The 26,980-nt window shown below is 48.8% G+C and overlaps 1 long non-coding RNA gene across 1 annotated transcript in view; it reads right to left on the bottom strand.

Annotated features, from left to right (window-relative positions):
* LOC105086412 (uncharacterized) overlaps positions 1-19,770 on the bottom strand; it is an 83,347-nt gene extending 63,577 nt beyond the window's left edge. Inside the window, exons 1-3 of the long non-coding RNA XR_010379169.1 lie at positions 19,729-19,770; positions 19,323-19,416; positions 19,145-19,228 (exon numbers count right to left, since the gene is read on the bottom strand). This is a non-coding gene — a long non-coding RNA (uncharacterized LOC105086412). The remainder of the gene's footprint in view (positions 1-19,144; positions 19,229-19,322; positions 19,417-19,728) is intronic.
* Between the last annotated feature and the right edge of the window lie 7,210 nt (positions 19,771-26,980).

Below are 26,980 nucleotides of genomic sequence, written 5' to 3'. Positions count from 1 at the left end.
AGAATCCACTCTAAATAGACAATCAGACAAATCTGGGGGGGGTGAGTAAATTATTTTCATTGCTATGTTGTTTTACAGTAATCTTAAAAATGGGGGAAAGCTACATCTTAAAACTCAGCTTCACTCTAGATCTCCTCCCACCTTGGTGGTCTAAGCCACAGCCATCCCTAACTCTACACACTCATCCCTCCCTCACCAACAGCCAAGTTCAAGACCCTTGAAAGACTGACATGCCACGTCCGGTCTGGCCCCTCCCATCTCCAGTGCTGGCCACTGGCCACGATGGCCTTTTCTCTCCTCCAACAAACAGGAGAAGGCCGCGTCCCTCTCTACCGCAGAGCTTTCTCTGTCCAGAAGGCTCCTCCCCTTTTCGCTTCCAGGTCCACTCCGAGTCCCCCGTAGGTCTTTATGAACCCCATCTCCCCAGACCACTCTAGCTGTGTGCATTATGGCCTTACAGCCCTTCTGCTGTTCCTACAAAGCACTTACATGTTTCATGAAGCTAGGGGGCCATGTCCCTCCTGCCTGAACAGAGTAAATGCTCAGTAAACACCTACTGAAATGATGGCTAAACTGCAGAACGAGGCTTTAAAAATGGTCTTAGCATCAGCCGCATTCCACGCAGGAAGCAGGTGGCATCGGAAGAGGCTCAGGCAAAGGCCACTTCCCCTCCGCAGGCTCGGGCCCACGGCCGTTCTCAGCTGTGAAGGCTCTGCCAGGTGAGTCTGACCTTTCCACCACCTACAGTGGATAAAGAAGAGCCAAAGGGGATTGAAAACAAAACTCAGACTTCTATATCCACCTTCATCCACCCCACAGAAACAAAAATGCAAGGACATGTATGACTCCAACTCCTTGACGTTCTAGAAAAGGCACAACTATGGAGACAGGAGAAAAGTCAGTGATGGCCAGGGGTTAGGAGGGAGAGACGAGGGCGGAGCACCGGGGATTTTTAGGGCAGTGAAACCTCCATACGGTTCTGCACTAAGGGATACGTGTCATTACACATGTGTCAGAACCCACAGGATACGCTACCCCAAGAGTGAACGCTAGTGCAAACCATGGGCGCTGCGTGGTCACGACGCGTCAGTGTGGGTTCACCAGGCGTAATGAACGCCCCACTCCCGTGGGGGAGGTTGACAGTGCAGGAGACTACGCGTGTGTGGGGCCAGAGGTATGTGAGAAATCCCTGTACCTTCTCTTAATTTTGCTGTGACCCTAAACTCTTCTTCAAAAAGTAAAGTTCTTTTTTAAAACTGCGAGGACATAAGCATTTCTTGCAGCACTGCTCCTACTGGCCAAAGGGAGGAACTCAAATGAATGCCTATTAGCAAAGGAATGGTTAACTAAATTCTGGTGCATGCACTCCCCAGCCATCAGACAGGATGAATCACAGGCATATTTAATGACTTCGGAAGATGTCCCTGAGCAATTACAGAGGAAGACCAAGTGCATAATAGGGGAAATTGTTATTATCTCATTTTTAAAACAACAAAGAAAAGCCCTTTGCGCCCATGTTCACACATGCAAGTAGGTATGTGTGCATGAATAGCAGCAGTGGAAAACTCACGTGTGCCATGAAAACCAAAGACCGCGTCCTGTGGTCATACCTGCGTGTGAGGCAAGCAGGGAGCTTGGGGGATAAGGGGGTGAGACAAGGAAAACACAAAAAGAAAATTTCTGAGAAGCAACATTGTGTGATCCATCATCCATGTACTGATTCCAAGTACGTGTGTTTGTATGTATAAAGGGGAAACTTTAGCTTTATATGTTCCACCTCACCCTTGTCTCTCGCATCAGGCTCACAAGACAACGGCAAACTTGTTTTGATTCCTCAGAAACTGTCCTCTCTCTCTGCAAAATGCACAGAAATTGGCCAGATATCATTTCATAAATGGACTTCCAGTGACTGTTTTGGGTAAGAAAACGTTCCTACAGTCAAACTGCCAACTGCCATTTGAATCTCATCAAATGAATTTTTCCCTTTTCTTTCTAGCCTGTGCTTTTCCTCGGAGAAACAACTCTATAAATGTTTAAAATTGGCACTGCTTTTCATGCTAAATAAAGCACGGTTGCCTAGAAAACTGACTCCAGCAAATTAAAAATCAATACACTTCGAGAATTAAAATAGGACGGAAAAAGCTGTGCTGCCCGTATGGAGCTGTCCAGGCAACGCAAAAAAAAAAAAAAAATCACTATCATAAAAGAAAATTGCAAGAGAATCAGTCACCCTTGCACGAGAAACGTGACTGAGTGAATGAGCAACGTTAACCTCGTCTGTGTCTTATTTAAGCAGCCACAGGGGCAGCTCAGTGCTGATCTGCCGCCTTTGAATTGACCGCTCTCAGCGGCACATCGTTCAGGACCGTCCCAGCCTGAGGGTGAACTTTTCTAATTAAAGATCCTCACTGAATATCCTGAAATATCATTTCAAAGTTACTTTAGTTTTAAAGCTTGATTCAAGATCCCCAATCCTATCTTAAAGAGTTTAAATACATTTTACGTTTCTGTTATTAACTCTCCAAGGTTAGGGATGTTAAAAAAAAAAACTGCAGCGCAGAACATGGTTTTTAAAAATTATAGTGGAATGATTGCCTCCCTCTGGCTCTCAGTTCCCAAGGAGGGCACGCGAGCCTCTGGAAGGCGCTGTGTCGTCCCACCGACGGCCGCCCCGGACCGGATCCGGGCTTAGCGAGCCGGTCGATGCAGAGGCTGCCCCAGGTCGGCCCCGACGGGTGATCCCCCGGGAGAGCACAGGCCGGGGCGCGGCGGGAAGCAGAAGGCGGCCCTTCCGAATCCCTGAACACACACCCGCCCCCCAGAGCCCGCTGGCGTCCGCTCGCAACGCGACGGAGACCCGGCCGTGGGCTCTGCCGCCGGTAGGACCCCCGGGGCCTGGGCGGCAGCTGCCGTGAGCACGCAGCAGGAGGCAGGCGGCAGGCGGCCCCGCGGCCCGCGGCGGGGCCGGGGCCGAGCCCGCGGGGCAGGCTGCCCCCTGGTGGCCAGTCCAGCCGGTCCGCCTCGGCAACCCTGCGCCCCGGCCGCGGGAGCACGACGACAGGCGCCGCGTGGTCTGGCGTCCGTCCCAGCTGTGCGCGTCCCTGTCGGAGCCGGCGCCTCTGCCTGCTGGCTTCTTCGGGGTCCCAAGCCCCTCGGCACTTCCAGCTCACAGAGGGCGCTCAGCGAGCGCCCGCCGTCTGGGCCTCACAGATGGGCCGCGGCCAGAGAGAACCGGCCGACGGCGCCTCCGCAGGCCCGGGCACTGACACGGGGCGCCCTGCGGCCCGCTGCCTCCGGAGAACCGCCGGGCCAGCCTCCCCCAGAGGTCCGGTCGGCCCAGCAGCGCCAGGAGCCCCCGCTCCTCTGCGCTGGGCGCACAGAACGTGTGTGTCCCGTGGTGTGGGTCCCCCAGGGCGGCTGACTGAGGGAGACGCGAGTAAACGACACCGCGACTTCCCCAACGTTTTCTAATAAAAAGGTATCAAATTTATTTCAATATCTACTTTCATTTTTAAGTTAAAGCTGTTGGACAATTTTTGTAATTTACAATTTATCATCAGAGGTGAGGAAACACTAACAAGCTATTAATTACTGACAGCAAATAAAACTAGCAAGCACGCATTTACAAAAGCCATGCTAAGGAGTGAGGAGGTCCGGTTTTACTACTTAAGTGAAGGAAATACCCTTTAGCTCTTTATTTCTAATTATAACACGTTCTCATTTTGACATAATTTACGCTTTTTCACCCAATTACTACTCTGCCAAACAAAATCTGAATTCTCTGCTAGGCTGGGGATGACCTACTGCTAAGTGGGCAACATCTGAGACGTTAAACAGACCAGACACTCAGGTCTTTGGCTCAAACCACGGATGCTTTGATCATACTTCGGCCATAACAGGAAAACACCATTTTTGCTGACCACGCAGATAACTGGCATCTCCCCAAAAGGAGCTTTCGTTAGGCAGGGCCACACCGACACGCAGGTGAAAACGAGGTCACGTAGAGTGAAGGGCAGAACCTCTGACACGAACGTCACCAGCTCTCCAGGCCCTGATGCTTGCCTCCACTCCCCCACAGAGAAGCAAGGACCCGAAGGACTCAGAATTCAGTGTCCTCACGTCCCAAACACGAAGCCCACGACTCCTCCAGGCCAGAGCCAGGCCAAGCTTTAAACACGTTCCCATCGTGGGAACTCGACAAGTGCTGCACATTAACCACATGGAGAAAGGTCGCTCCAGAGAGGGTTCATCACGTTCGGACATCGCCCAAAGAGGGCACAGTGCCCGAAGGCCCAGGTAGAGGGGTGCATTCTCCCTGCCCCAGGTTTAAATCGAGGGCTGAGAAGGCCTAATTATCGAGCCCAGCCTTCTCTCCTGCAGCCCATAGTCTGGATTTCACACATTCTTCAGAAGCTCGAAATGAGTCTACGCCAGCTCTGCCTTACCTCCCCTAGCTCCACCCTATACCCGAAGGCTGACTGAAGGGTGGTTTCAGCAGAAGCTAACCTGTCTTCTGGCCCTGCTTTTACTCCACCCTGTCCTCTGGAAAGCGACTAGACTCCCTTGTGCAAGTTCCAGGTAAAGAACATTCCAGCCTTTATCCATGGAAATCTTAGAGCTGGGATGTGCAGGTGAGCCATTTATTGCTTACTGCTAAAGAATCTGGCAGCACTTAACATTCAGATGACAGGTCTCCGTGGGTCTCCTCCTCCCAGTCCCTCCTCTTGACACACCACGATTGTCCCCATGAGGTCAGCCAGGAGCCAGCAGATGCGGCCTTTCCTTCTGTTTCAGAAACTCGCGGCTCGTGCAGCCTGGGAAAACTTGCCCACAGCTGCCTTCCAAGAGCATGGGTGAGTCAGCTCTCTGCCTCCTCCATCAACTGCCCGTTCCCAGAGGAGACGCCCCGCCTAGGGGCAGGCTCAGTGCCCAGGTCGCGGGGATCAGAGACGGGGGAGGGGCGGGCAGCCACCTCGCACAGTCCTGCTGGGAACTCACCAGCACTGAGCAGGCAGAGACAGAGCAGAGCTAGGCTCCCCCGCGAGGCTGCTGACTGAGGACCTCTGTTACCACACTGAACTCTGACGAGCATTTCCCACGAATGAACTGAGTCATCGGTCCCATTCACACTGAGACTTGCAGCACATTGTAGGCACGTAAAATCCGTTTTCTTTTTAATAAAAAAATGTATTTATATTCGTTGTGTGCCCGCCCTAAATTTATACACACTCCTCATTCTAATCCTCATCAAAGCCCAGATAAGGAAACAGAGGCACAAATAGGGGAGGGATCTGCCCAAGTCCCGTCACCAGGAAGGGACAGGGTCTTGTGTCCAGTGCCAGAAGTTCTCCTCTTGGCTACCCCACCACTAATTCTCCAGCGGGTCCTACACGAGTCCCCAGGCCAGCAGCGCCTGGGAAACCTGATTTAGGTGGAACATATTGGCCCCAACCCGTACTTACTGACTCAGAAACTGGGGGCTGGGCCCAGAAGCCTGTGTTCGAACAAGCTCAGCAGATGATCCCGACGCAGCTGGGGTCTGAGGGCTGCGGGACTCAGCCTCTGCAATGGCGTTCTTCACTCTGAGGGTTTCAGGGGAGTTCCTGCTCAAATATCAGAAGCGAGTTGCGAGGGTCCTTCCCGGGAAGAAGCTGGTAAACAGCTTCCCTCTCTAGGACACTGTGTGCAAGATTCAGAACTCTAACTATATATATATATATATGTTTATGACCATTCTCATAAGAAATACACTCACGCTGTGAAAACAGCACTTCCCTTGGAAGGAGGTTTACGTGAATGTGGTGATCAATCTGAGAGAACGCAGACAAGAAGGGTCTAGAATCGCCCTACGCTTGCTGTCCCAGGCCAGGCCCTCTCTTTCCATCTCACTCCCACCCAAGTACAAGCAAGCTTGTCTCTCATCTAAATGTACCCTTGTCTCCTAGCTCGTCCAGCCCTGAAACCCCATCCAAGGTGTTCTCCATGTTGAAACCGGACTGATTTTTCTGAAAAATATGAGCTTGCTCCAAACCCATAAATGATTCCAATACCGCTTAGGACAAAGGCTAAAACGCGTAACAATTGTACGGAACCACAAAACACCCCGAGCGGCCAAAGCAGCCTCGAGAAGGAAGACCAACGCTGGAGACGTCACACTTTCTGGTTTCAAACTACACGGCAAGACTATTACTCAAAACACTGGGGTACTGGCTTTAACAACAGACACATCCGTCAGTGGAGCAGGCTAGAAACCCCAGAAATAAACCCACGCATACACAGTCAACGAATTTCTGATGAGGAGCCAAGAATATACAACAGGGAAGGGACACTGTCTTCACTAAACGGTGCTGAGGAAACTAGACGGCAACATGCAAAAGAGTGAAACCAGATTCCTGTCTTAAATACACACAAAAACCAACTCAAAATGAAGTGAGGACTTAAAATAAGGCCTGAAACCGTAAAACTCCTAGAGGAGAATGCAGATGGTAGGCTTCTTGGTATCAGCTTGCCAGTGGCTTTTTTGGATTTGACACCAAAAAGTAAAGGCAATAAAAGTGAAAACAGACAAGTGGGGCTGATGAAGGGAGACGCTCCCGCACAGCAAGGGAGCCAGCGGCAGATGAAGAGCAAACTAACGGGATGGGAGCCAGTATCTGCAAATCACAGATCTGATAAGGGGTTAATATCCAAAATATATAAAGCTCTCACACAACGCAATTACAAACACAAAAGCGATCTGATTGTAAAGTAGCCAGAGGAACAGAACGGATACTTTTCCAAAGAAGTCATACACCTGGCCAGCAGGTGCTGGAAAGGCATGCCGCTTCATCAGAGAGATGCAGATCAAACCACAGTGAGACGTCACCTCACACCTGCAAGGACAGCCGTCATCAAAAAGACAAAGGATGACATGTGCTGACAAGGATCTGGGGGAAGGGGACCTTGCGGGCTGTGGTAGGAATGTAAATCCGTACAACTACTATGGAACAGCACGTCGCTCCTCAAAAAATTAAAAGTAGAACCACCATGTGATCTCAGCAACCCCACTTCTGGGTGTTTATCCAAAGTAAATACAGTAGCATCTCAAAAAGACAGCACACTTCCATTCTTGTCATAGCACTGCCCGCAGCAGCTTAGGGAAACAACCTGAATGTCCATTAGCGCACGAACGGATAAAAGACATTGTATGTATATTGCAACAATATGGGTGGAACTTGAGGGCATTATGCTGAGTAAAATGAGCCAGAGAAAGACAAAGACTGCAAGGTGTCCTGTATATGAGGGACCTAAGAAGGAAGGAAGAAAGGAAAGAAAGGAAGGAAGGATGAAGGAAGGAAGAAGGAAGGAAGGTAGGAAAGAAGAGAAGAGAAAAGAAAAGAAAAATGTCAAACTCCTAGAAACCAAGAGTATGAAGTGGCTGTCAGGGGCTGGGAGCTGGGGGAGAGCAGGGGTGGGTAGGAGAGTTTGATAAATGGGGGCAAACTTCCAGCTATAAGATGAAGACACTCTGAAGAGCTAATGTGTAACATGATGAGTACAGTTGATAACACCATACTGTACAATTGAACTTAAATGTTCTCTCTCTCTCTCACACACACACAAAAGAGAAATACATGAGGGGATGGAGGGAATCCCTTCACAATGTCTATGTAGATCAAATCACCACCAGGTAAGCTTTAAATCTATCTTACAATTTTATACATCAATTATACCACAATAAAGCTGAAAAAAATTTTAATGCCTGACAAGACCGCTGAAGAAGGCAGGACATGATCTGCTCGTGCCTTTACCCCCAAAGACACTTAATACAACTCTTCTTTCTGTTTATTTGTTCCAGTCACAGTTTCTCACTCTCTCAAAGGCACAAGGACGGACATACTCAGGTCCTTTGCACATGCTCATCCCTCTTCTTTAAATGCTTTCTCTAATAACTCTTTAATCCGTTCATATCCTTCAATATTCAGCTCAAACATCACTTCAGGAAACCTTTCTGGATTCAACAGGAAATGTACAATATCTGACATCCAAAGATAGTAGGCACGCAAGGAAGCAGGAAAACATGCCACAAAATGAAGATTAAAAATCAACCAAGTTAAACTGAGCTGAGTGCTAGCATTCGCAGAGAACAACATTAAGCAGTTGTAACTGTAATTCAGGTGTCCAAAAACTTAATAGAGACATGGAAGGTATTTGTTATTAAAGACCCAAATTGAACTTCTAAACATGAAAGCTAGGTGTCTGTGATGACAAATACACTAGGTTAGATGAATGGCAATCAGGTACTGGAGAAGAAACTTGAAGACATAGCGATAGAAGCTATTCAAAAAGGAACAAAAGGGGAAAATAATTTAAAAGGGAAGAGCAGCCATGGGTAGGTGGGCACATTCAACCAACCCTCATGTTTCTTGTGTGAAGGTCTCATTCAGCTCCTTTCATCTGGGGGTACAGTTTCATCAAATAATTTTTAGTCATTATTTCTTCAAACATTTTCTCTACTATCTCCCCTACTTATCCTTTTTAGAGACTCTAAATAATTTGCATATAAAATTTTGAAACGTAAAGGAAGTTCCAGGCAGAAGGAAGATAACACCAGATGAAATACTAATTTACACAAAAGAATAAACAGCACTAAGAAAAGCATCCACATTGGCAAATACACACACAAAAAAATTCTTATTATTTAAATCCCTTTAAAATAAAGTTGTTTAAGCAAGACTAATACCCATGTATTACAGAGTTCACAACACACATAAAAGTAAAATGTGCACCAACAATGTCACAAAGTCTGGGTGAGTGGAAGGGAGGATAACGTCTCCTCCTGGAAGCTTCTTACACTGAAAGTGAACGTAACATCACTTGAAGACACTATGATATGTTAAAGATGCACATTATAAACCATAAAGCAACTAACAAAATAATGGAACAAGGAGTTACAGCAATTAAGACAACAAAGCGAATGAAACAGAATCATTAAGAAATCCAGTTAGTCCCAAAAAGGCAAGAAAAGAGGGACGGCGTAGCACAGAACAAACAGGACAAGTAGAAAGCCAGTGGCAAGGTGAAAGGTTAACCCTAACCACGTCAATAATCACATCAAATGGCTTACACAACCCAATGAAAAGCCAGAGATCTTCATGCTGTCAAAAAGCAAGAGCTAAGAAACACAAGAAATTCTCTTTAACTATAAAGACACAAAATGACTGAGAGGATCATCAAAGATACAGCATGCTAACACCAGTCAAAGAAGACTGGAGAGGCTGTATTATTACCAGGCAAAGCAGGTTTCAGAGTCAAAAATACTGTCAGGGACAGAGAAGGAGGAATTGATAATGACTTTATATACTTTTATATTGCTTGAATTTTTTTCAGTGAATACATGTTCTTATTTAGTACTTTAAACATTCAATAAAATAGATCGTTCAGTCCTAGAGAATGCTCCATGTGTTCCATTTATATGGAATCACAAAAGACCCAGAATTGCCAAAATAACACTGAAGAAAAATAATAAAGCTGGAGGAATAACCCTCCCAGACTTCAGAGAGTGCTTCAGAGCTACAGGATCAAAACAGCATGGCATCGGCAAAAAAACACACATATGGACGAGCGGAACAAAACAGGGGGTCCAGAAATGAACTGACATAATTACAGTTAATTAATCTTTGACAAAGGAGGCAAGAACACACAATGGTGAAAAGACAGTCTCTTCAGCAAGTGCTGAGAAAACTGGACAGCTGCATGTAAATCAATGGAGTTAGAATACTTCCTTACCCACACACAAAAATAAACTCAAAATGGCTTAAAGACTTACACGTAACACAAGACACTATACACTTCTTAGAAGAAAACAGAGGCAAAATATTCTCTGACATAAATCTTAGCAACGTTCTCCTAGGGCAGTCTACCCAGGCAATAGAAATAAAAGCAAAAATAAACAAATGGAACCTAATTAAGCTTATAAGATTTTGCACAGCAAAGAAAACCATAAGCAAAACAAAAAGACAACCTACAGAATGGGAGAAAATATTTGCAAAAGATGAGACTGACAAGGGCTTAATTTCCAAAATATATAAACAGCTCATACAACTTAATAACAAAAAACAAACAACCCAATCCAAAAATGGACAGAAGACCTAAACAAGCAACTCTCCAGTGAAGACATACAATGGCCAATAGGCACGTGAAAAAATGCTTAATATCACTAATTATCAGAGAAAAGCAAATCAAAACTACAATGAGATATTGCCTCAGACCAGTCAGAATGGCCATCATTCAAAAGTCCACGAACGATAAACATTGGAGACGGTGTGGAGAAAAGGGAGCCCTCCTACACTGTTGGTGGGAATGTAGTTTGGTGCAGCCATTATAGAAAATAGAATGGAGATTCCTCAAAAGACTAAAAATAGACTTATCTTATGATCCAGCAATCCCACTCCTGGGCATGTATCCAGAGGGAACCTTAATTCAAAAAGACACATGCACCCCAATGTTCATAGCAGCACTATTTACAATAGCTAAGACACAGAAACAACCTAAACGTCCATCAACAGACGACTGGATAAAGAAGCTGTGGTATATTTATACAATGGAATACTACTCAGCCATAAAAAATGGTAAAATAATGCCATTTGCAGCAACATGGGTGGCCCTGGAGAATGTCATTCTAAGTGAAATAAGCCAGAAAGAGAAAGAAAAATACCATATGAGATCACTTATACATAGAATCTGAAAAAAAAAAAGGCAAATGAATTTATTTGCAAAACAGAAACAGACTCTCAGGCATAGAAAACAAACTTGTGGTTACCGAGGGGGATGGTAGGGGATAAACTGGGAGTCAGAGATTTGCAGATACTAACTGATACGTATAGAACAGATAAACCGCAGGTTCATGCTGTGTAGTGCAGGAAACTATATCCGATACATTATAGTAACTTATGGTGAAAAAGAACATGAAAACAAATGTATGTGTATTCGTATAGGACTGAAGCATTGTGCTGTACGCCAGAAATTGACACAGCATTGTGAACTGACTCTGTATATTTTTTTCCAGTCCTGGCATCTCCCAGGTATCCTGGACCCTCACTGGCAGGTGGGCACAAATGGACTCACGTGCACATGAACACTGGGATCTCACTGGCTTGAGCAGGAGTGTGCACAGGACTCCCCTCCCATGATAATCTTGGGAGGCCTCAAGAAAGTGGCTTCCCAGCATCCACACCCGTCTCGGCATTGCCAGCAGCCCTTGTCCCTGGCCATCTCTCTAACTGGAGCTCTACCACTGAGGTACCACGGCGCCTAGAAAGTGCCCACCACCAGCATCGGTCCTTAGGAGCTCAGCTGTCTCTGGAAGGTGGAAGACACACACTCCCTCCCTCAGTGGTAAACTCACTTATGGGGTCTCAGGCTGGGTTGCTCAGCCCCTGGCTGTCAGTGAGTTACTGGGATGGCCTGTGGTTCACCCACACTCTCCACTAGATCGGGGAGCTCGGGCAGTTCAGCTGCAGCGGCAGCCATTCCACTGGCCCTAAACTCCTGTTCTCCACCCAACCACAGCAGACTCGGGCTGGCTGTGCCCCGGGGGCCTGGCCTTCATATACTCTGTTCCTGAAGTTAGGTGATTCTCTGCCCACCTCTAACCAAGGGATCCCAATACACACCTCAGCCGCACAACACACTGACCAGATTTCAGCTCCAGCCCAGTCAGTTTCCCCACTGCCTGAAACCAGCTTAGTGCTGAGTATTATTATCCTGGTTTAGGTTTTTTTTTTAAGATAAACTAAAGCCTACCAGCTTTTACGTGGCTTTTCAGAGGTGACATAGGTAGAAGCAGTGGAACAGGAATTCAAAACTCGATCTCTCTTGAGAGAACTTGAACATCTTCGTTCTTCTCACTCCTGCCTGTTGTACCCAGAGGCCTGGTACCCTGTCTGACTTCCCCTCGTCACCTGGGGAAGGCTTAGTCTACCCTGTCCCAAGAGCAAACCCCAGGTGCCCACTACTGAACAGAGAGACTAAGGTAGGGGTGGAGGGAAAGGGCTAAGCAGAGGACAGAAGGAGCCAGCGAGCCTGGGAGTGGGGCCTGGGGTGTCCCTGAAGTCACTGGCGGGGAGAGGGGCTTGCAAGGTCTGTCTTCAGGGACTCCCTGCCCCCCCAAACGGTGCACCGTGTGGGCTGCTGGTGCTCACTGCCAAAGTCAAACACAGACAGGCTACGGAGGTGAGAAGAAACTACCAAAAACCAATCAGAGGCTTCCAGTTTCTAGTCTAGGGTGTAAGAAGCCTGGAAGTCATCCCTCCCACCCTCAAAACCAGAAAAAATGAACAAACTGAAAAGCAACAACTTTTACTTGACCCATCAGAGACCTGAGGTCACAGGGCAAACCACTGCCCTGAAAACGGGAGAAACAGGCAGATGCAGAGAATCACACTTACGTGAGCGAAGCCCAGGAGCGGAAGCCGGAAGCCAGAGCCAGCCGCGGTGCAGGAGACCTTACGCTGTAACGTGAGGGGCTGCAGGCTCAGGGTGGATGAGCTTGAGAACTAAGTCTCCAGGGTTCCAGTTGCAGGGAGGCCCACGCTGTCAGGAAGTTTTCCTCCAGCATCCTCATTAGGGCCTCAGAGTGTGGAACAGAGGAAATGCCCACCTGCTTCTGCTAGGGGGAGGGAGGACGTAGTAATTTTTACAACACCCAGAGCATTCTATTCTACTTAACAAAAGCCTGCCCTGGAGAGAAACTATTTTAACTAAATTTAATTTATTGGGTTTTTTTTTAACAGCCTAAGTGACTTGGAAGAAGGAAATCCCCAACTCCAGCCCCCCCAGCCCTCCTGCCCCACCTAGCGGTGGGGTGTGACACAGAGAAGCACCTGTAGAGGTCACAGCCCAGGCACACAGACGCACTAAAACACTGAGACCTCAGTGTCCTACGGAATACACCCTACGCACCACCCACCACCCATCACCTCGGCAGAGCTCCCGCACACGGGGGGCTGCAGCCACAGGAAGTGCGCTCCTCGGGCTGATTTAAGAAGAAGTCTGTAGGGAAGCCTGACACAAGGGCGAGAGGGGCAAAGACAAGGAAACCACAGGGGATTCTGGTCTCTAACACCGACAGCTGTGCCAGACACAACATGAGCACGAGCCCGACGAAGGTAAAACCTCACCCTGGAGGCCTGTCTACTTCAGTCTCTTCTACTTAGTACATCGTGTCCAGCTTTCAACGGAAAGTGGCAAGGCACAACCAAAGACAAAAAAAAGCACAGTTTGAAGAGACAGAGCAAGCGTGAGAAGCAGACGCAGCACGGCAGAGACGCTGGAACATTCAGACCACGAGTCTGAGACGACCAGTTACTACACTGAGGACCCTAATGGAAGACGGAAGCCACACGTGAGGACAGGTGGGCAACGCGAGCAGAGAGAAGAAAAAATCTGAGAATTAAAAGTAAATGCTAGAAACAAAAAGCACTGTGACCAGAATAAAGAATGCCTCTGATGGACGCACCAACAGACTGGACACACCGAGGAACGAGCTTGAAGACGTGTCAAGAGAAATTATGAAGATAATAAGAATTGCAGAATAATTATAAAAGCTGTAACATAGGAGTAACGGGAATACCAGAAGGAGAAAAGGGGATGCAGGACATATTAGAAGCAATAATGACTGAGAATTTTGCAATACTAATGACAGCTGCCGAACCACAGATCCGGAGAGCTCAGAGATCATTCAAGAGGAAACAACACCAAAAAAATAATATATCTACACTTAGGCATGTCATTTTCATACTGCAAAAAAATCAAAGACAAAGGGAAAATTCTTCAAGAAGCCAGAGGAAAAAAATACTTTACCTGTTAAACTACATTGGCTTTCTCTTCAGAAACTATGCAAGCAAGAATACAGTGGAGGGAAATATTTAAAATGTTGGAAGAGAAAAGAATCCTAGAATTCTGTATTCAGCAAAATTATCCTTCAGCAGTGAATGAGAAATAAAGGCTTCTTCAAACAAACAAAATTTAAGGGTATGTTGCCAGTAGACCTGCCTTGCAGGAAGCATTAAAAGAACGTCTACGAAGACAAGTAAAATGATGTATGTTAGAAACTCGGACCAACATGAAGGAAGGAAAAGTGCCGGGAAAAAAATAAGTGGAGATGAAATTAAACTGCTTATTTTTCTTATTCTTACTTGATCAAAAAAGCAGCAATTTGTTTAAAATAATAATAATTACTCTGCATTCAGTGACTGGCTGTAGCTTATGGATAAGCGACAGCAACATTATGAGGCACAGGGAAGAAGAGCTGGAGATATTCTGGCGTGAAGTCCTGGCACCACCCACGCAGCAGTGCAGTGTTATCTGAAAGTGAACTTGGGGTGTGGAGAAACGGGAACCCCCTACACTGTCAGTGGGAATGCAATTTGGTGCAGCCACTGTGGAAAACAGTGTGGAGATTCCTTACTGAACTGAAAATAGGGCTACCCTATGATCCAGCAATCCCACTCCTGGGCACATATCCAGAGAGAACCCTAATTCAAAAAAAATACATGCACCCCAATGTTCACAGCAGCACTGTTTACAATGGCCAGGACATGGAAACAACCAAATGTCCATCAACAGATGACTGGGTAAAGAAGATGTGGTATAGAAATACAATGGAACACTACTCAGTCATAAGAAAGAATAAAATAATGCCATTTGCAGCAACATGGATGGACTGGGAAATCATCATACTAAGTGAAGTAATTCAGACAAAGAAAGACAAATACCAGCGGATATCACTGACATGTGGAATCTAAAAAAAATGACACAAATGAACGTATTTACAAAACAGAAACAGACTCACAGACAGAGAAAACAAACTCAGGGTTACCAAAGGGGAAAGGGAAGGGGACAGGGATAAATTAGGAGTCTGTGATTGGCAGATACAAACTACTGTATGCAAAACAGATAAACAATGAGGTCTTACTGTACAGCACAGGGAACTATATTCAGTAGCTTGTAATAACCTATAATAAAAAAGAATATATACATAACTGTGTCACTATGCTGTACACCAGAAACTAACACAACATTATAAATCAACTATACTTCAATTTAAAAACATTTTGGAAAAAAAGAAAGTGCACTTGGATTAGTGGTAAATGTATAATGCAAAATCAAGGGCATCCACTAAAAAAATGTAAAAAAAAAAAAAAGTAAACTCGAAATATTGAGAGGAGAAAAATGGAACTGCAAAATGCTCGATTCAAATCAGAAAAGGCATTTTTATGCCTTCTTTGTGGAAGACAAAAAGGAAACAAAGATCGGGGACAATAAAGAGAGAACAGTGACAAATACGGTAGATATTAGCGCAACTGTGTCAACCACCACTGTCAGTGGCAGTGTCTGCGTGCGCCAGCTAAAATACAGAACTGTCAGAGGAGGTAAAAAGCCAGACCCAACGCACGCTGGCTACAACACGCACACTTAAAGACACTCCAGTTCCAATCTGTACAGCACTAAACCCAACTCATTACGACAGGAATGGCTGTACCATGAGCCTCCAAGGGCCAAGAAACATTCAGAAGCATTAAAAAAGCTAGTTAAAGAATGTAATTTCTCACCGAGTACATAATGGGGTCAACCCAGTGATTGTCTCTGTTGTTTGTTTGATTTGTTTAATTTTAAATGTTGAAATAATTACAGATTCATAAAAAGTTGCAAAAATAGTCCAAAAGACCCTCTGTATTCTTCACCCAGGTCCCCAAGGTAGTTACGTATTACAGAATTATAGGACAGTATCGAACCCAGCAAACTGACATTGGTACAGGTGTCTGTGGAGTTCTGTGTCATTTCGTCACATGAAGATTTGGGTAACCATCACCGCAGTCAAGACTGAGATTCCATCACCACGGAGACCTTCATTCTGCCCCGTTGCAGTCAGACCCAGCTCCTCCCCAACACAATCCTACTCCCTGGCAACCACTAGTCTTTTCTCAAACTCCACAATTTTGTCATTTGGGGAATATTATATAAATAGAATTATGAAGTATGTGACCTTTTGAGGTTGGCTTTTTTCACTCAGCATAAAGCCCCTGAGACCTGTCCAATTTATTGCTGTAGCAACAGATTGTGCTTTTTTTGCTGCTGCTGAGCGGTGTTCCTGGCGTGCGTGTGCCCCCGTCTGTTTAACCATCCACCTATTAAGAGGAACCTGGGTTGTTCTCAACGTTTGACTATTCCAAATAAGGCTGCTGTAATCAATCATGCACAGACTGCTGTGTGGACAGAAGTCTTCATTTTCCTGGGATAAACGGCCAAGAATGTAATTACTGGGCCATATGGTAAGTATGTATTTAGTTTTTATAAGAAACAAGGAAACTATTTTCCAGAATGACTGTGTCATTTTGAATCCCACTAGCAACAGTATGAGAAATCCAGTTGCTTGGAATCCTCACGGGCATAAAATTAATTTTTATTTTAGCGGTCCTAATTGACATGTGAAAATTCTCACTGTGCTCCTAATTTGAATTTCATTAATAACCAGTGTTGTCGACATCTTTTCATGGCTTATTTGCCAAACATACGTCCTCTTGCGTGAAACGTGTCTTCATGTCTTTTGCCCATTTTCAAATCGAACTGCTCCACAGGGTGAACAGGAGGTTTGGTCAGGAGGCAGAGGCAGACGGAGGGGAAACCCCATGCCAGGGACTCCACTGGAATTTCCCCAGGAAATGGAAGGTGGGGCACAGTGAACAGTTCAGGATTGCCTGATCTGAACAATTCTGGTGGCTTTTAGGCTACAGGGGAGGTCTCCAGTCGCCTGATCCTGGAACAGTTTAGGTCAGGGGGCATATTAGCTCCATGTGTGAGTCAGATAAATGGGCGACAGACTCTGGGCTGTAGGTTTGCATGTGAAAGACATGCTCCCTGGGAGCCCTTGGCCAGTCCTGTTCGGGGCAGTCTCATTCTGGCTAGATGGCTTTTTAAGATCTCAAAACATCACAAAATACAGGAAATAATATGATTAATACACTTGCTGGTGCGTGGGCATCTGTCCGCCAGGCCCACTCATCTCAGGACTCAGATGCCAGCACCACACAGACGCTGAAGGGGCGTCCACCTGCCGGAGGTGCAGACATCTGCACAGAGAGGGGCAGAAATCACCAACATTTATGAGGATTCTTTGGCTCTAAAGAATGGGCCAGCTGGATTAGGAACAATGTAATAATTCAGAATGACCAGGGTTGATGCACACGCACACAAGGGCCCGCAACCCCGGGATGTCCCACTCGCAATTCTCATAGAGTCTCCCATGCGTATCCCACTGATGCCTGAATCTTCCTACTTCACACACACGTACATCCAGGCGCACGTGCACACATGCGTGCACACACACACACACACACCAGTGATAAATGCTGATGAATGCTTAATAAAACGCTGTCCGGGGGTAGGTAGGAAAGCTTTGATTATGGAGTTTCACAGTTTACCTGGTGTAGCTATTCTCAGCATGACTAACTTTGGTGTCACAGAGCTGGGAAGAGCTATGCACCACTGCCTATCCCAAGCTAGGACAAGCCACTTCCAGGGCACCCTATCGCCCTTCATGTGAACATGTGCACACAATCCAAGTGCACCCTGACCAACACCCTGAACTCTCACCCCAAATGAACAAACAAAACTACTCTAGACATCTCCAGAACATATTTCAGAACATACAATAAACACTAAACACACCCACACAACTGCTACCTGAAACCCGAACAGACATACACACCACTTCCTACTGCCTGGCTTTTATACAAACCCATACTCACCTTGAATGTGCTCCAGTATAAATCCATGCACACCACCCGTATGTGCACAGCAGACACTCTACAGACACACAGGCCCCCAAACCCACCCAGTGTGCAGTTGTTTCATGAACCACCCCAAAAAATACCCACACACAATCCCACAGTCCTAAAACACACATACTCCACAATTTCTGAACACACAACCCACAAAGCCTCTGCTTCTAAATACACACACTGACCCTCTCCCGTCTCTCAGCACACACACCCTAGAAGCCCCGTGAACCTGAACACACAGTCACAAACAACTCAATTTACCAAATATACAGAAGACTGCCCCACAAATATGAAAACACACATAAACAACTCCACCAAGTTCTTCAACCATAACATCCCAGAAGTAACACAAAGAGGATCCCTGAATGCTTTAACACACACAAAGCCCTTATGCACACACTCGCAGAGTATCCACGAATATACACCCATCACACTCGGATACACACGAAACACAAAAACATCAACAATCCGCTAACTGTAGCTACTATGCACTCACGACCCCCACACACCCGTGGACACACACACACACAAATATTCCCAAACTCTGAATATATATGTCCCACAAAACACTACACATCATCCTTGTTATTTCCAGAACACAACATCACCACCGCCATCCCCAAACATAAAAAGCCCAGCATTCTGGGAAACCACTCAGACCATTTCTGATAACCCCAAATCCTCTGAATAAACATGTAACTCGCCAGCACATGGATGGATATACCCACAAACCAGTGCGCACTTCTAAGAGACCAGGACACACCTCCCGCGTGCCATATATAAATACCTGTAACCCCTTCCAGGCCTAAATGACACAGCTTGAGCCTCCACACCCCTAGACACTCACACAGAATCATCTCACATATCTCAGCACAAACACAGTCTTCCCACTCCCAAGTACACGCATAACCCCATTTCTATATCAATACAAAAATACCCACTCCCAGGTGCAAATAACTCCCTAATGAAAAATGCAAGCACACGCCCTAGAAAATATTCAGTCCAATCCAATTCCTTGAAGACACACACACACTCAATGTTCGTTTCTCACCACGAGCCCCAGACATACCCACAACTACCCTGAAAGCTACAAATACAGAAACACACCATCCAGTCCCCCCAAATACACATAAAGCTTCACACTCTCTGAATAGACATAATCCGACACTCTCCACTGCCCACACGGAAATAACTGCACCACATTCCAGAACGCAGATTCATGTAGGTCCCGCACCACATAACCCGTTCATCTGCAAACACACAGCATACTACCAGTCCCACGGAACAGTCACAGACCGTTCCATATACTCATTGATTCTTACCTAACGCTTTGTTCGTTTCTGCTGGACTCTTGCATCACTAGCCAACTGAAGACTGCGATTGCACCATGATTTGACAGCACCAGACTGCAAATAAATGTTTATGGTAAGATGCAGCACACTTCTCCAATCACTGACAAAAGAGTGCAGTTTGAGCGTAAGAGTTAGATAATATTTTTACTTTAAGAAGGAAGACACCGGTGAAACTGTAAGGATGAACGTTAGATCCTTCCTCACTCCCCGTTCATGTTCCAGCGACCCGGGCCACATCCTTCCTGTGAATCGGAAGAACGTCCCTCCTTTCTGCCGCTCAGAAGGCGCAGGCGAGAACGCCCCTGGGACCCGCGCGCACGCCTCCCGCACCCCCGCCGGCGGCCCCGCGGGCGCCGAGCCGTTCACGCAGCCTGCTCCCAGCGGAGCCAGGAACCCGGGAGGAGCCCCTGCAAGGAGCTGAGCCCTGCGGGGTCGCGAGCCCACGCCGCGGGCGCCCCCTGCAGGGGCAGGGACAGGGACACAAATGACCCGCAGCGCGAACAGCAGCGCGGCGCAGGCACCCCTGCGGGGCGAAGGCTCCACGCACCCCTCACCTCCGCGTTCACAGAATTAGCCTCGGAAGCCGCCGAGCGCGGCCCTGCCCCCCCGCCAGGAACCCTCGCCCGCCCCGCCTCCCCGCGCAGCCGCCCCGCCCCCCGCGCAGCCGCCCCGCCCCCCGCGCAGCCGCCCCGCCCCCCGCGCAGCCGCCCCGCCCCCCGCGCAGCCGCCCCGCCCCCCGCGCAGCCGCCCCGCCCCCCGCGCAGCCGCCCTCAGGACTCGCGCATGCGCTCCTGTCTTCCTGAGCGGCCCGCCTCCGCAGCCGCTGGGAACGGAGGATGAGGACCGCCTTCCGCGTGCCCTAGAGCCCCGCCCCCAGTGGGCGTGCGCATGCGTGTAGGCGCGCGGCGCGTGGGAACTCTCTGGAAGTCCCTGCAGGAGTGGAAAGAAAAGGAGGGTCCTGGCACGGTGGGAAGTATGTCTGGCGACATTGCTTCAGCATCTCCTCTTAAACCAGCTCTTGGGGGGATGGTACAGCTGGAGTGGTAGAGCGCATGCTTAGCATGCATGAGGTCCTGGGTCCAATCCCTAGTGCCCCCTCCAAAAATAAATGAGCCTAATTACCTCACCCTCCTGCCAAAATAAAACATAAGTAATGCAATAATAAATAAATAAATATATATATACTTAAAACCCAGCTCTTCTGAGATGAGCACTTGTGATTTTAAAATTGCAAACGTGCAGTGCATGCACTTAGATAGCACCCTCATGAAGGAGTTGTGGAGCAGTCCACCCTAAGCACGGTAGCTTCAAGTTGGGGCGAGCGGCTTCATGCCTTTAGGCTGCAGCTCCTTGCTTCTTGTTAATGCCTTTTTAGAACTAGTAGGTCCTTTTTCCTAGCTGGTCTGAAGGTTCCATTAAGGAATAATTCTGGCAAAGAATTTTAGACCTGGGAAACACTTCTAAGAAATACATTGACACCATTCCTAGAATTTTTCCAAATGTATTTACTAGAATATTTTTTCTTAGTGTGTATTTATTTGACAAGGAGAAGTTTTTCAATAAATGTTGATTCACAGATGTTCCCTTTGCAAGGTGTTTGTTATAACTTTGATCAAGACTTAATAATTTGGGTCAATTTCAATTGACATAGTGGTAGTATGGGAAAAACTTTATCCTCCCTTCCATAAATTTTATAATATATTGCAGGATTTCAGTTCAGTCAATAAAAAGTAATAAACAGTAGCAGAATAAACTTACTGACATTGACTTTGTAATACTTTCAAAACACACTTCAGTCATCAGATCCTCTTTCTGGTCAGTTGCAAGTTCACAGCGTTTCTCACTCAGCAGTTTACCTCTGACGACTCCTCATGTTTCACAACACTGAGAACCTCCAAGTGCACAGACTTGAAAGCTCCACAAGACACAAACCTGGTACTTCTCTGTTTCTTTAATGTTCTGTACTTGAGTGGAAAATCAGCTGTCTTCTGAGGCCTGTGATCCATATCCAGAGATTGTCTTCTCAGCAGTCAATGCAGGCCCCCAACCTCTCTGCAGAAAGAGTGAGAGACCGTGGGCCAAAGGACGTTCAGATACCCCATTCCGTGGCTGGTCTCCCCAAGTTACATTTGGGCTAATTTGATTATATCTGCCTCTGTGGCCTAAGATTTTGATGTAGTACAAAAATGATTGCAAAATTGGGACCAGATAATTTTTCCACAGTGCAGTTTTTTGTATCACTAGCCCTGAGAAGATTCATTCAAATCCTATGTCAGAGCCATGAGTGAGAATCTTGTAACTGACTGGAAAAGGGGAGGAAGCAACAAGGAAGCCTGGCTTTCTTGAGTGCATGGGTATATTTTGCCTCATCAGTGGTCTAGTATGAAGTTATTGGTTAAAAATAAGGTTTTCCCATGATCAAAGTTCAAGTACTGAGAGATATCTCCAATTTGTTTATTCCTTCAATCCTCAACAGTTGCTTTTTTTAAATAATGTTCATCATGATTTTGCTTCGGTTCCTCTCACTGTCTCTTTTCAACTACGGTCAAGGTAGAGTGCACAGAATAGCTACCAGAGAGAATAAAAAGATCGGTGCATGTAAGAAGACAGTTCTGTGCTGCAGAGCACTAGGGCCTGGGGACCATCCCGGTGGGTGGGCGTTCTCTTCTAGAGGATGGTAAGGCACCCTGAAAGTATCCTACATGTATCATGTGTATATCACTGGACCCTTTCAGGTTGAGAGTTTAGAAAAAGCTTAGAAATCAGGAGCAAATTGGACAGGAGTTGAGAAATGACTTTCGTACACATCTGTAACAAAGATGAGGAAAGAACCCTGGACATCAGACTCTCCCAGTTCACTGCCTTTCTCCTTCAGTGTGGCCACTGTCAAGATTTCATACAACACTGCCTTTTCAAGGGCAAATTGGTTTGTTTGTTTGTTTGTTTGCAAGGAGCAAGAAACTTCTTAAGCATGGAGTAAAGCTTGTATTCCAAGAGATTTGGTTGCAGTCCTGTGAAGTTTTCACCCCTCATCTCCCTTGACCAATTTCTTAACAATTCTCTTCTCACTCTGAGAAACGCAAATGCTCCTTCATACCATTTTGACACTGATAAACTAAGAGGTCCAGTGCTGAATGATAGCTCTTCCAAGTCCCGTATCATCAGAAGAAACTGAAGATTTGTGTGTGTGTGTGTGTGTGTGTGTGTGTGTGTGTGTGTGTGTATGCACGTGCAACTGTGGTGTCTTGCAGTGGAGACATGGTGCAGGCTAAAGTCTCTTTAATCCAAGTTCTCTGTCTTAAAATGAGTAGCTAACAGTTTAGCTTACCATGTCATACCTTTTTTGTACTTGTTTTGGTCATGCTTCTTTGGAAGAGTTGCCAGATAAAACACAGGATCTAGGTTTAATAATGAATTTCAGATAAACAGAGAACAAATTTCTAGTAAAACTGTGTCCAAAAATAATGTTTAGGACAAAATTATACTAAAACACAATTTGTCGTTTATCTGAAGTTCTAATTCATTTGGGTGCCTTTTTTTTTTTTTTTTGAAAATCTGACCAGATTCTTTCTAGTACTTTGAATTTTAATTTTAAGGGACTGTAGAAATTCTTGACCTAGGAACATAGACCCAGATAGAAAGAGAGGAGTCATGTTAATGGTAACCCCGACACACACCCCGCGTGGGCACCAGAGCCCAGGCCTCTTTCTCAGCATGGCCTGTGCCTCCCTCACCCCTCAGGTTCATGGAATTTGAGGCGAAGGAGGAGATGGAGATCCAGCAGGTGCAGTGGATGAAGTGGGTGCAGGGCCTGCCTTCTCCAATCCCACCGAAGCCAGAACCTTGGGGGCCCCCAGCCCCCAAAGTGGGCCCACAGCCAGGTAGCCACCTGCCCACTGGAGCTGAGCGCAAAGGTAACAGGGACCCAGGGATGGCACTGTCCCCACATTGGTCCTTTCCCTCAAGGGGGGCACTGGTCTTTGCACCTGAGCAGCCACCCGGAGGGGTCTCAGCTGCGCTTTGTCACTGTGGGGTATTGACTTGGTCGGTTTTGTAACTCATCTCCCGCCTCCCTGCCTGAGGGCCCCACAGAAAGTCTGCCTGAGAAGCGGGCTCAATGGGGAGACCCTTGGAAAACTGGAGGTCCCACCCTTCCTCACACATGGCTCTCCTAGGTGCCCCCACTTACCTTTCCCTCCTCACTCCCCGTCACTGTGGGTGAAGGTGCAGGTGGTCCTGACCCCACCCACGCCCACGTCAGTGTCCCCCAAGCACTGCCCTAGCCGACCCGAGCGCTGCCTGGTCAGGAGCTGGACGCGGGAGCCCCTCACCCTCCTTTCCTCCTCCCGCTCTGCCGTAGCCTGTGTGCCCAGGAAGGCCGGCCCCAGGGCCCAGCTCGCCCACCGGCAGCCACACAGATCCCAGCGGCCCCGGGAGACCAAGGCACCCAAGGAGAGTCCCCCTGAGGCTGTGAAAAAGCATGAGGACATCTTGGAGGAGCTGCTGGGGCCTGTCCACTCAGCCACTGGGGAGCCAGAGGCAGCATGCCCAGAGGACGGGACCTACCCGGACCCGGGTCTCCTGAGCTACATGGACCAGCTGTGTTCCCAGGAAGACTTCGTCACCAAGGTGGGCTGGGCCTGCAGCCTGGTGGCTGCAAGGTTCCAGGGACTGGCACTCTCAGCACCCAGGACTGGGGTTCTGCCCAGGCCTTTGGGACTTAAGCTCTGCTCCTTGTCCCTGAGCTGTGTGTGTGTGTGTGTGTGGCTGACTGCCACGGTGGTTTAAGACATGCCATCTTGTGGAGGAGCATGGGGTGGGTCTCTGCTGTGCACTTTTGCTCCAAGTATCCGTGGCTCACAGGTTACTCCTGGACAAGGATGCTCACGGCCTCGTCCTTCCATCTTAGGTGGAGGCCGTCATTCACCCTCAGTTCCTGACAGACTTGCTTTCTCCAGAACCACAGCTGGATCTCTTGGCCCTAGCTGAGGAGTTGGAGCAAGAGGAAGGACTCGCCCTGGAAGAGGTGAGCCAGAGGACACTCAGGGAGACAGGGGAGGGAGGGACCCCAGGTAGAAGAGGGAAAGGAAGGGACACCCAGGGAACCAAGGGAGCAAGGACCCAGGTGAGCGGGGGAGGGGTGGGGGCCCCAGAGCAGGAGGCCCACAGGGCTCTCCCCTGCCTGGAAGGCCTGGCATTGCGGGGGGCCCACTAGGGACTGGGGGCAATGCAAGACCACAGGAAGGAAAGGATGGGGCTCTGGAGAGAAGGGAAGGACACACAGCTGGGGACAAGGCCCAGGAGGACAGCAGGAGTGCAGCAGTGTGTGTACTTTGATTGGATCCTGGGGACATTCCCCCTCCTGCCCCCTAGTGCCGTCATCCCCCTGCCCAGCCCTCCTCCCCTCACCTGCATATGCGGGGCCAGTCACTGTCCACCCCCTCCCACCAGCTGGTGCAGAAACGACTCCTGGCCCTGAAGGAGGAGTCGGGTGTGCAGGCACCCACCACTGACAGTGCACCCTCTTTGGACTCAAGTCCTCGTGAGTCTGACGTTGGCCAAGATGCCTAGAGGCATGACCAAGGCCAGCTAGGGGTCAGCGATGAAGACAGCCCACCAGAGATTGATTTTGAGGAACTTACAAGGCATTACAGAACAGTGGCCTGGTCAGGCCCAGACGCTTTATTATCTCTGCAGGGCGTCAGGGTTTCCCTCCACCCCGGGCTGGACAGCCCCCCTCGCCTCCCCAGGGTCAAAGGCGCACTGCACCGAGCCTGGGACCCAGGGACGCCTCCGTTCTCAGAGGGGCCTCTCCTGTTAGGGAGGCCCAGGGCCAGGCGACGGTCCGTGAGGACAAGGAGGAGGTCCCCAGGTGGGACTGTATCTCGGCCAATCAGAGCTCTGCCCTGGGCCCCTCGAGATCTGTCTGCCCTGGAGGTCGGGGGGCTCCCCAGGCCCTCTTCCCTCAGAGAACTGGCGTCAGCCCAGCTCCTCCGCCAGCTGCCACGCCCAGGACGCAGGCTCTGTGTGGAGGCCCGGTGTCTGCTGAGAAGCTGCCCAAGCCCGCCCTCGGGGTCCCAAGGCTCGCCCCTCACAGCGAGAAAAGAGGACGTGCGACCCATTTGTCGCAGGGAGCAGCAGGAGGAGGAGGAGGCACCAGCAGGAAGCAGCGGGCTGGCCCCCCAGGGGGCCCCGGGGGGAGCTCAGGGGCTCCTCCTCACTCAGCGCTGGTCCCGGCTGACGTGGGGGGCAGGGAGGGAGGGCGGGACCATCGGGGCAGAGGGAGGGGTAGGGAGTTAGAGGCTGGGGGAGGTGGGTCTGGGCGGCTGTGGGTGGGAGCAGCACCTTCAGGGGATATAAAAAAATGGGAATAAAAATAGTTTTGTTCAGAAATGTTCTCAGACCACTGTAGTCTTATTTATGTCTGCCCTGCTCCACAGAGAGGGCTCCTGAGAGTGAGGATGAGGAGGTCCCAGGAGCTACGGGTCCACGGGGGGCCGACTAGGTCTTCCTCGCATTGACACAGGGACCTCAGATGCTCCTGGGAGCCCCCAGCTCTCACCGTCCCCAGGTACCCCCACATCGTCCTTCTTTCTCAAGCCTGCTTGGCCACGGGCCGTGGGGCACCCCATCATCGTCTGCACCCCTGAATGAGCTAGGGATGGAGAGCTGTTTTCATGCCTTTCGTGCCTCCAGACGCTCGCCAGTTCTCTAGGATGGAGCCTGGAGGCAGCCCTGGTCTTTGGGGAGCTTCTCTGCTTCCCTGAAGCGGCCGATGGCAGGCCAGGGCGTCCTGCCTGGGCGTCCTGACCAGAGAGGATAGCCTGGGCCTGAGGGACAGGACTTCCTGCCTCTCTGCCCCGTTGCACAGGGAGCCTCCTTGAGTCTCCTGGGGTTCCTGCAACCTGGGGAGTGGTGCAGGCAGCTCCCTCTGCATCCCAAGGCCACAAGGGGAATGGGCTGAGAGGAAGGTGGTGGGGCGCCTGTTAGAGGTGCGTAAAAGGGGAATGAGAGCGGGCGGCGCTGTGGGATGTGTGGGATTTCTGTGCGGGAGCATCTTGTCCAGCTGAGGGAGGATGACCCATCTTGCTATGGCCTTAGGGGCTGACAGGTCTACAAAGACACCCCACAATTATTGTTCCTTCCCTTCCCACCCATGGCTGGACACGTGTGTGAACTGGTGTCGACACAGATTTGTATTTGCTCCTACAAGGGAGCCCTCCTGCACTGCCGGTGGGAATGCAGTTTGGTGCAGCCACTACGGAAAACAGCATGGAGGTTCCTCGAACAACTAAAAGTGGACTCGCCCTGTGATCCAGCAGCCCCACTCCTGGGCATGCATCCAGAGGGAACTCTAATTCGAAAAGACACCTGCACCCCAGTGTTCCTGGCAGCACGATACATGATAGCCGAAGTCCAAGGTCTGCCATTTGCAGCAGAAGTGGGAGTTCTTGCCACCAACTGTGAGAGAATCCACACAGCAGAGGCAGAGGGACCAGGGAACAAGTGTCTTATCGCTCAGAAGGGGAAAAGGAAGGAAAGTGCTGGGGCAGGGAGGAGGGAAGACACAGCGCTGGAGAGAGGAAGACATGCTTGTGTTGGGAGCCATCAGCCAAGATGGGCAGAGGGACAGCTCTGGCCTGGGTCTGGCTACGCGGGCTTTTATGGGAGGCTTCCACCCCCGTGTTCTCGTTCTGGGTGTGATGGAGCCAGTCAGTCCTGGTTTGAGTTTTTCAGTCCTTCTGTGGAATTTTCTGGTTGTTGTCGTGGCAACCGTCAACTGTCATGGTGTTGGTGGGCGTGTCA

The sequence above is a fragment of the Camelus dromedarius genome, chromosome 36 (assembly GCF_036321535.1).
Source record: "Camelus dromedarius isolate mCamDro1 chromosome 36, mCamDro1.pat, whole genome shotgun sequence".
NCBI classification, from domain to species: domain Eukaryota; kingdom Metazoa; phylum Chordata; class Mammalia; order Artiodactyla; family Camelidae; genus Camelus; species Camelus dromedarius.
Note: the sequence above shows the minus strand (reverse complement) of the source record. Positions and strands in the feature narration are given on the sequence as shown.